At 36.6% G+C, this 8,833-nt stretch overlaps 1 protein-coding gene across 1 annotated transcript in view; it reads right to left on the bottom strand.

Moving 5' to 3' along the window:
* GULP1 (GULP PTB domain containing engulfment adaptor 1) overlaps positions 1-8,522 on the bottom strand; it is a gene marked incomplete at its 3' end in the record, with an annotated part of 194,025 nt that extends 185,503 nt beyond the window's left edge. The window contains exon 1 of the mRNA XM_079710188.1: positions 8,470-8,522. The remainder of the gene's footprint in view (positions 1-8,469) is intronic.
* Between the last annotated feature and the right edge of the window lie 311 nt (positions 8,523-8,833).

Consider the following 8,833-nt stretch of genomic DNA (forward strand, 5'->3'; position numbering starts at 1 on the left):
TTTGAAAATAGAATGCTTATGAAACTATTTTATAAGAAATTTTTGCAGTAAGGTAAGGCCATATCAAGAAGCCTCCTGAATGCCATGCTAAAATTTGGATTTTATCCTAAAGGTGACATGAGTATGATAAAACAGGGAAGTGGTGCAAGAAAATGTATTTTAGGTCGACCATGTGGTAAATGTGGCTCTGAAGAGACCATGAAAGGGAGAAGGTGAGACAAGTAAATTGTTTCTTAGAAATTTGTGTATATTTGTTAATTGGCAATGCAAAATAGAAATAGACTCAAGGCATTCATATTTGTAAGATGTAAAAGGGGAATGGTTCTTGGGATTTAATTTAGGTAAGAAGAGAGTAAGACCAAGACAACCCTGATCCAGGCCTTTCCTATTCTCAGAGATGTCAGTCTGAACCAAGAATTGACATCATTCCTTTTTCGTTCCATGTGCATTTTAAGTTCTCCACTCTCAGAATGGTGAAGAGAAAAGTGACAGAGGATGAGACATGACAAACTATTTCAGAATTAATATCAATTTTAAATTCACCAATTTGAAAACAAATTAAATCTAGTTCATTCTTCTACATTTGACATGAAACTTTTAGCAGTGCTTTGAGGCTGTCACCAGCAGGAAATTTTCCTAATTAGAAGAAGTAGGAGAACAATTATCAAGTCATTCACTCTTTCTGCTGCAATCAATGGAAAACCCAAGCAACTTTCTGTGAAACTTTTGGTTATTATATTTTTCAGTATAAATAGGTTAAGGTAAAGTCTTTGTTCTTTTTAACATTAACTCTTCACAAACTCTGACCTCTCAAATATTTATAGCTTTTTATGTAAAACACAGCATAGGCACTAAGATGGATTCGAAGTAGTGACAACTGGCCACAGACTAAAAATTTACTTGAGTTAATGAATGACGTATGGCAGAGTGAAATTCATACCAGGGTGTAGTAACTTTTTAATGCAATGGGAATTTGAAGAGGAAAATAAAGCTGACCAGGGAAAAGAACGGAAATCTCAGCAATGTCTGGAGGAAAGAGGAGGGAAAAGAAAAAGAAAGAGCAAGAAAGCCAGAGCAAAAACAAGAGTGAGAGCTAAAGGAGAAAGAGCATTTCTCCTTCAATCAGTAATCAAGAGTCCTGGGATTTACTCTTATTGAGTCAATCAATCACTAGGGGTATAGAATCAATGTAGGGCTTAGGCCATTCAAGATACCAATAAGGTCAGTTCTCCTTAGCCACATGGCTACTACACATGATGAAAGACGAGTTCCACCAAGGAAAAGCTGGTCTATTATAAACACAGTGGTAGGGAAATTAACAAATAAGCACTAACTATACATTACATACATGTAGAAAGAATTAAATGAGATAATCCACAGATAGTGCCCAGCACATTAAAAAAAAAGGACTTAGTAATTCAAGACAATTATTTTTACTTATGATGAATTGTTCAAAAGTTCCACACCTTCATACTATAACTAGAACTGTAATACATATCTTCATACATAAATATTTGTGCTCATCTCATTATTCCTTTATTATGGCTTCCTAGAAGTTAAATTACTAGGTGAAAAAGTACTTGATCTTTTTTTTTTTTTTTTTTTTTTGCAGTACGTGGGCCTCTCATTGTTGTGGCCTCTCCCATTGCGGAGCACAGGCTCTGGACGCGCAGGCTCAGTGGCCATGGATCACGGGCCCAGCCGCTCTGCAGCATGTGGGATCTTCCCAGACCGGGGCACGAACCCGCGTCCGCTGCATCGGCAGGTGGACCCTCAACAACTGTGCCACCAGGGAAGCCCAGTACTTGATCTTTGAAGTATTTTCTTACATACCACCAAGACGCTTTCTAGAAAGATATACCAAAATAGACTTCCCACCAATGGCAGAGATAATGTTAATTTCAAATCACCCTTTCCAGCAATGATCTTTTTTCTCATCTTTTGATAATTTAATTGTCAAAAAATTGTCTTTTTCTGAAATGTGCACTTCTTTAACTGCAAGTGAAGTACAACTTTTCTGTGTTTAATTTATTAAATAATTTATAATTTTTACTTTCCTTTTGGTGTGCTTTTTATTTTTATGTTTTAATGAGGTTTTTTGAGACTTTGATTCAAACATTAAGTCTCAGGACCTTTGAACATTTTATTCCTTCAGCCTGCCTTCATTGCTCTTCTCTCAGATAACTATATTCATTTCCTCAACTCCTCCACTGAATTAGGAAAGACTGGTTTTTATTTTAGAGTTTCCCTTAATGTCAGTTACATATTTTAAACACAAAATCATGTAAGTTGCTAATCCTTAAATTAAGAACTTAGCTATGAATTGACACAAAGGTTTTAAAGCAACTAAGTCATTATCAAAAGTGTCAAAATTTTTATTTAGTTAATTGTTAAAATTTTATTTGTCTAATACATTTTAGATTTAATTAGGTTCAATTTTTTGAATTAGTCATATTTTATCTTCTAACACTAAGACTACTTCTAAAACACTGCAAATACAAATTTCAGCACCAAGTTATTTAGGAACAGAATTTTTCCCAAGTATTCCCCATTTTTTAGATACCTTCTCTCCTTCTTTCATTACATCTCCCCTCCTTCCTGCCTTCTTTCTTTCCACTCTTCTTTCCTTCCTTTCTTCATCTCAGAAGATGAAAATTATGAACCACTATTCTTTAGTATAGTATTTTAATACATTAAAAACATATTCAGGGGGGCTTCCCTGGTGGTGCAGTGGTTGAGAATCTGCCTGCCAATGCAGGGGACATGGGTTTGAGCCCTGGTCTGGGATCCCACATGCCACAGAGCAACTGGGCCCGTGCATCACAACTACTGAGCCTGCGCTCTAGAGCCCACGAGCCACAGCTACTGAGCCTGCGCGTCTGGAGCCGGTGCTCTGCAACAAGAGCGGCCACAATAGTGAGAGGCCAGCGCACCGCGATAAAGAGTGGCCCACTCTCGCCGCAACTAGAGAAAGCCCTCGCACAGAAACGAAGACCCAACACAGCCAAAAATAAATAAATAAATTTATTTTTAAAAATTAAAAAAAAAAAAAAACATATTCAGGGGACTTCCCTGGTGGCGCAATGCTTAAGAATCCGCCTGCCAATGCCGGGGACATGGGCTCGATCCCTGGTCCGGGAAGATCCCACATGCCACGGAGCAACTAAGCCTGTGCACCACAACTACTGAGCCTGTGCTCTAGAGCCCACGAGCCACAGCTACTGAGCCCGTGCACCTAGAGCCTGTGCTCCGCAACAAGAGAAGCCACCGCAGTGAAAAGCCCTCACACCACAACGAAGAGAAGCCCCTGCTCACCGCAACTAGACAAAGCCCGTGCGCAGAAACGAAGACCCAAGGCAGCCAAAAATAAATCAAGTAATTAGATAAATTTGGAAAAAAAAACATATTAAGGTAATTAAAGAAAAATTTATAAAACACCTACTCTAAATGCCACACTTAATTTTTAAAAGACCTTATATTGCTACCAAAAACTGTAAAAATGTGTAAATATATTTCAGTGTGTATGGAAATAGAGCACCTATTCAATACAGGCTCTTATTAAGCATTTTTGTAAATAGTCCCATAATAGAAGCTATTCAAATGAAGGGAATCAAGAAACTGTGGTTGATTCCTCAATGAAAAATTAGACCAGAAAGCACTCATTAACTTGGATTACATAAAAAGTCATTAGTTTAATTTTTCCAGTCCTGTGGAGTTTAATTTTATTCATGTTAATATCCATGAAATGAGTAATGTATTTAAAGGCAAATTTCAGCGAGCTGTAATTCAGTGTTCCAGTTTCCCACAGTTAAGGAAAGGTGGGGAGAAGAGTTTTACTAATCCTTGTCTCTATTCTAAATTGAGTGCAATATCATCCATAATTGGATATAATTAACTTAAATTATACAAACATTATTTGATAAAATCTGCAATACCTCCTACAGCAATATAATTCAGCACAAAAAAAGGTGTATAAAAGTATCTACTGTTAACCAAATAATTATTATTTTACAGATGAGAAAGTCTCAGAAACGCTATGATCACTTGATTGGTATGATTGGTTATGTTCCAAGGCCTTTCTTCAGCAATCAAACATTTTCAACATCGAGGTTTTGCAATCATTCTTTATGTTACTCTATCACAAAATATTAGTATACCAATTTAAACTACTGCTCTTTTGCTCAATGGGACTTATATATAATGGTGCACATTTCACTCTTAATTTAATTTAATATATACATACACTGTGCTTTGCTGTCACCACCACCTCTCACCAAAACAAAAACAATGGCAAAACAAAATACATTCTCATGATAGCACCCTGGGTTTCCCTTGCAGACCTGCACTTCTTTCCTCCGTCCTGGTAGTTATGTTTGCCTGAGGGTGATTCTAGGTCCAGGACTGGCCAATAAACACACCATAACCCTAGACATAATTATTCGTTTCAGGAATGGAAAGTTGGACTAAGTTAAAAGAAAGAAAATCAAATCAACCCTTTTCAAAAACTATTTAGAAAGAAACAATCCCTATTCACTTGAGTTGACTAACTAGGGAATTGAAAGTCTAGTGGCTATTTTGTCTTCAGGATTCCTGCCCTAAAATGAATCCAACTCAGTGGAAAACAAAGCTATGAGAGTGAGTGCCTGGATTCAGCCATGTCTGAAGCATCACTATAGAACTTTCAATTATGATAACCAATACATATTCTGTTTTGCTTAACTGAGTTTTAATTGGTTTTCTGTCAAGTACAACCAAATAATCACTCTCAAATATGTTATTTACTAATGTGTAATACACATTTTGTTGAATTTGTATGTGACTTTTGCTAAATTGAGCTCACAGTATAAAATAATAATGGGCCAGAATGATTGATATATTAAAAATAATAAAAAATTTCTATAAAATTGTTATTCAGCAACTCTTTTGGTGTTTTGAAGGTATCTGTTGTTGTTGGAAGCTGAAAAGGGACATGATGTGCCTGCAGTAAATTTTTCAGAATTAGGAGGGCAAAACATATACTTTAAAATGTTTGTGGGCTTCCCTGGTGGCACAGTTGTTGAGAGTCCACCTGCCAATGCGGGGGACACGGGTTCGTGCCCTGGTCCGGGGGGATCCCGCATGCCTCGGAGCAGCTGGGCCCGTGAGCCATGGCCGCTGAGCCTGCGCGTCCGGAGCCTGTGCTCCGCAATGGGAGAGACCGCAAGCAGTGAGAGGCCTGCGTACTGCAAAAAAAAAACAAAAAAAAAAGTTTGTGTTTTCTTATAAAATCATACAGTATAGCCTTTCATTAAATTTAGTTTGGAGTAGGACATTAATCACATCTTCACTTCTGTTGAAGACAGTATAAATGTGATTGGTTTAAACAATTATAAATAAACAGATTCGGGATAGATGTGAACAACTTAATAAATCTGATATGCAATAAGAAATGTGGAGCTTTACTAATTAAAAAATTACACAAGATGAATAATATCTCTTCCTTCCTGAAGAATTAATATTATGGTTTATGTAAAAGAAAATAAAAACCTGATTGGCAACTGAAGAGAATTATTCCAACCTGATTATACTCTAATAAGGTACTTTCTTATTTCTTTGAAGCTTTTCAGAAAGACACTAGCTAAGTAAATCTTTTGTGCCTTACTAACTGGTCTAGAAGTTCCTAAAGCAACTATCTGCTTTGACACCTGGACCTTTTATAGACTTTCACTGTCTGATAAGGATTTGATATCAACTGTGTGGTATCTGAATGACCTATATAAAAAAAAAAAGACTTGAACTATCAGTGCTTATAGAACTGGAAAAATAAACTTTATTTTATAAAAGACCTAAGGATATATAAGATACCTGGGTCTACAATTTCACAATTTCATTTTTAAGACTGGGTGTACAAGATATAAGGGACCAAAAAGTTCTCCCCAAATATTAGCTATAAAGAAATAAAAGTTTCACTTACTGAAGTTCATTTTTCTTCATTGTTCCTTTGTTAAGAAAAAAAAAATTACGGCCATTTTCCTTTTTTCTTAAACAGGTTTAAATATACTATCTAAATATGCATTGCTACCCAAAGGCACCTGATTCTTTTCTAGAATCTTCTCTCCATTTTACCCCCTCTTTTTAGACCTAAGTCCCATCTCAAACAGAATTCAACAAACTATAATCACCAAAGAAAGAAGTCATAGATTACAAATATATATTTGAATCATTCTTTCCCCTGACCTCTCAGGATAGAGAATGTGTTATAAAATAAATATATAAAACACTTACGATAAAAAAGCATTACATTTACCCAAGCTATAAACATCTTTCTCTTCAGCCTTCTCTGTTACACATTTTCCTCACCAGAAGAGAGACATTTCTATCTTGACTTGACAAAAGACAAAAAATATCTCAAACTCTTTCAGTTATTCTTCAGTTACTCTGTGATAAATGAAGATAGCTTCCTATCTGTGAGCAAAGAAGATTGCAATCATCTCATCTGAGCCTAATCTCCTGAGGCACAAGGTCTCAAAACCCAATGATATAATTTAGCATAGATACAGCAAGCGTTTTCTTGGTTCACAGATTTATGGGAATAGTAAGAGGTGTGGAAATGTCAACATAATTAGGTCAAGTCTAATTTTATTTGACAATTAAATATTTTATAGGTAAGTTAGGTCAAAGTAACCTACAGAGCAGTTGTAACAAGATGCCTATAGCACTTATCCTCCCTCTCTCCTGGGGTATTTGCAAAGGAGTTATGTATGAAAGCACTTTCAAAACTGTAAAGGACTATACAAAGAGCAGATCATATTACTAAGCCAAAAAAGATGCATTCCAAACCTAAGCGTCCATAGACAGATGAATGGATAAAGAAGATGTGGCACATATATACAATGGAATATTACTCAGCCATAAAAAGAAATGAAATTGAGTTATTTGTAGTGAGGTGGATGGACCTAGAGTCTGTCATACAGAGTGAAGTAAGTCAGAAAGAGGAAAACAAATACCATATGCTAACACGTATATATGGAATCTAAAAAAAAAAAAAAAAACGGTTCTGAACAACCTAGGGGCAGGACAGGAATAAAGACACAGACATAGAGGATGGACTTGAGGAAACAGGGAGGAGGAAGGGTAAGCTGGGAAGAAGTGAGAGAGTGGCATGGACATATATACACTACCAAATGTAAAACCGATAGCTAGTGGGAAGCAGCTGTATAGCACAAGGAGATCAGCTCGGTGCTTTGTGTCCACCTAGAGGGGTGGGATAGAGAGGGTGGGAGGCAGATGCAAGAGGGAGGGGATATGGGATATATGTATACATATAGCTGATTCACTTTGTTATACAGCAGAAACTAACACACCATTGTAAAGCAATTATACTCCAATAAAGATGTTTTAAAAAAAAGATGTATTCCATGAGCATTTATGACTTGTGCTGAAAAGGTAAAATTTACAGCCAAATTTCCCTTTTCTAACAAGTGATATCAGAGTCCACACATGCATGTAAACTTTCGCAAAGACATGTCATTAGAATTCAACACTGAGCCACAGAAAACAGAAAAACATGTAATACCAACTATGCCTAATTTCCAAACTGTGAGTAGTTAAAAGAAGTAGGGCTTCCCTGGTGGTGCAGTGGTTAAGAATCTGCCTGCCAATGAAGGAGACACGGGTTCGAGCCCTGGTCCAGGAAGATCCCACATGCTGCGGAGCAACTAAGCCCGTGTGCCACAACTACTGAGCCTGCGCTCTAGAGCCCATGAGCCACAACTACTGAGTCCACGTGCCACAACTACTGAAGCCCGCATGCCTAGAGCCTATGCTCCGCAACAAGAGAAGCCACCGCAATGAGAAGCTCACGCCCCACAATGAAGAGTAGCCCCGACTCACAGCAAACAGGGAAAAGCCCGCACGCAGCAACGAAGACCCTACGCAGCCAAAATTAATTAATTAATTAGTTAATTAATTAATTTAATTTAATAAAACAACCCACTTTATTTTTAAAAAGTAAATGATTAAAGAGCAGTCTATAATGTTCTGAATCTATTATTGTGAGGAAAGTAATAGTATTAGCCATAGCAGGTCACTCCTCTGGAGCACTCATGACTAGATAAAACTGGGCAAACCAGTCATCTCTTTGCTATGCATGAAAGCATTTAAAATCAAATCAGTACAGTACATTCTTTTAGGCAATGAAGACTTCATTTAATATCGACAAAGATATTACCAAGAGCACATCCTCCTAATGTTTTACGGTAATGACTCAACAGCAAAAGAGGTGAAATTACAGAAACAAAAAACTTCCAATTTAGATTGAGGCAAAGAGGAAACAATGAGCAAGGTACCTGTTTAAAAGATTTACCTGCCTCCAAAATATGACTGAAAGCTAGTTCTCTAATTTATAATAATCAGACTATGATGTTATAAAGATGTTCTTTCCTCATGTCCTCCCCAGTTTTATTCATCCAATGAACATTTATTAAATACCTGCTCAGTGTTCTGCACTCGGGATACAGATGAGGAAATGGAGCTTCGAATCTAGTAGAGGAATCAGACATGTAAGCATATTATAACTTGTTATTATAAAAGCAAAAATAGATGTCATCTTATTAGGAGCTTGCATCTAACTTAATTCTTAATTTCTAAATAGTAATCTATTTAAACTAGGTGAGCCACTGATGATGATTAATCTTTTAGGTTCTTCTAACTTTTCAAAATGTTTTCACTGGTATAACAACATTTTATTTTCAAAATAACCCCGATCATATGTAGGGCTGTGTTTCCTTATTTTTCCAAAAAGAAAATCAATTCAGTCAATATTGAGCGATGAATTACAAGCATCAGAACCAAG

Source organism: Hyperoodon ampullatus, assembly GCF_949752795.1.
Source record: "Hyperoodon ampullatus genome assembly, chromosome: 8".
NCBI classification, from domain to species: Eukaryota; Metazoa; Chordata; class Mammalia; order Artiodactyla; family Ziphiidae; genus Hyperoodon; species Hyperoodon ampullatus.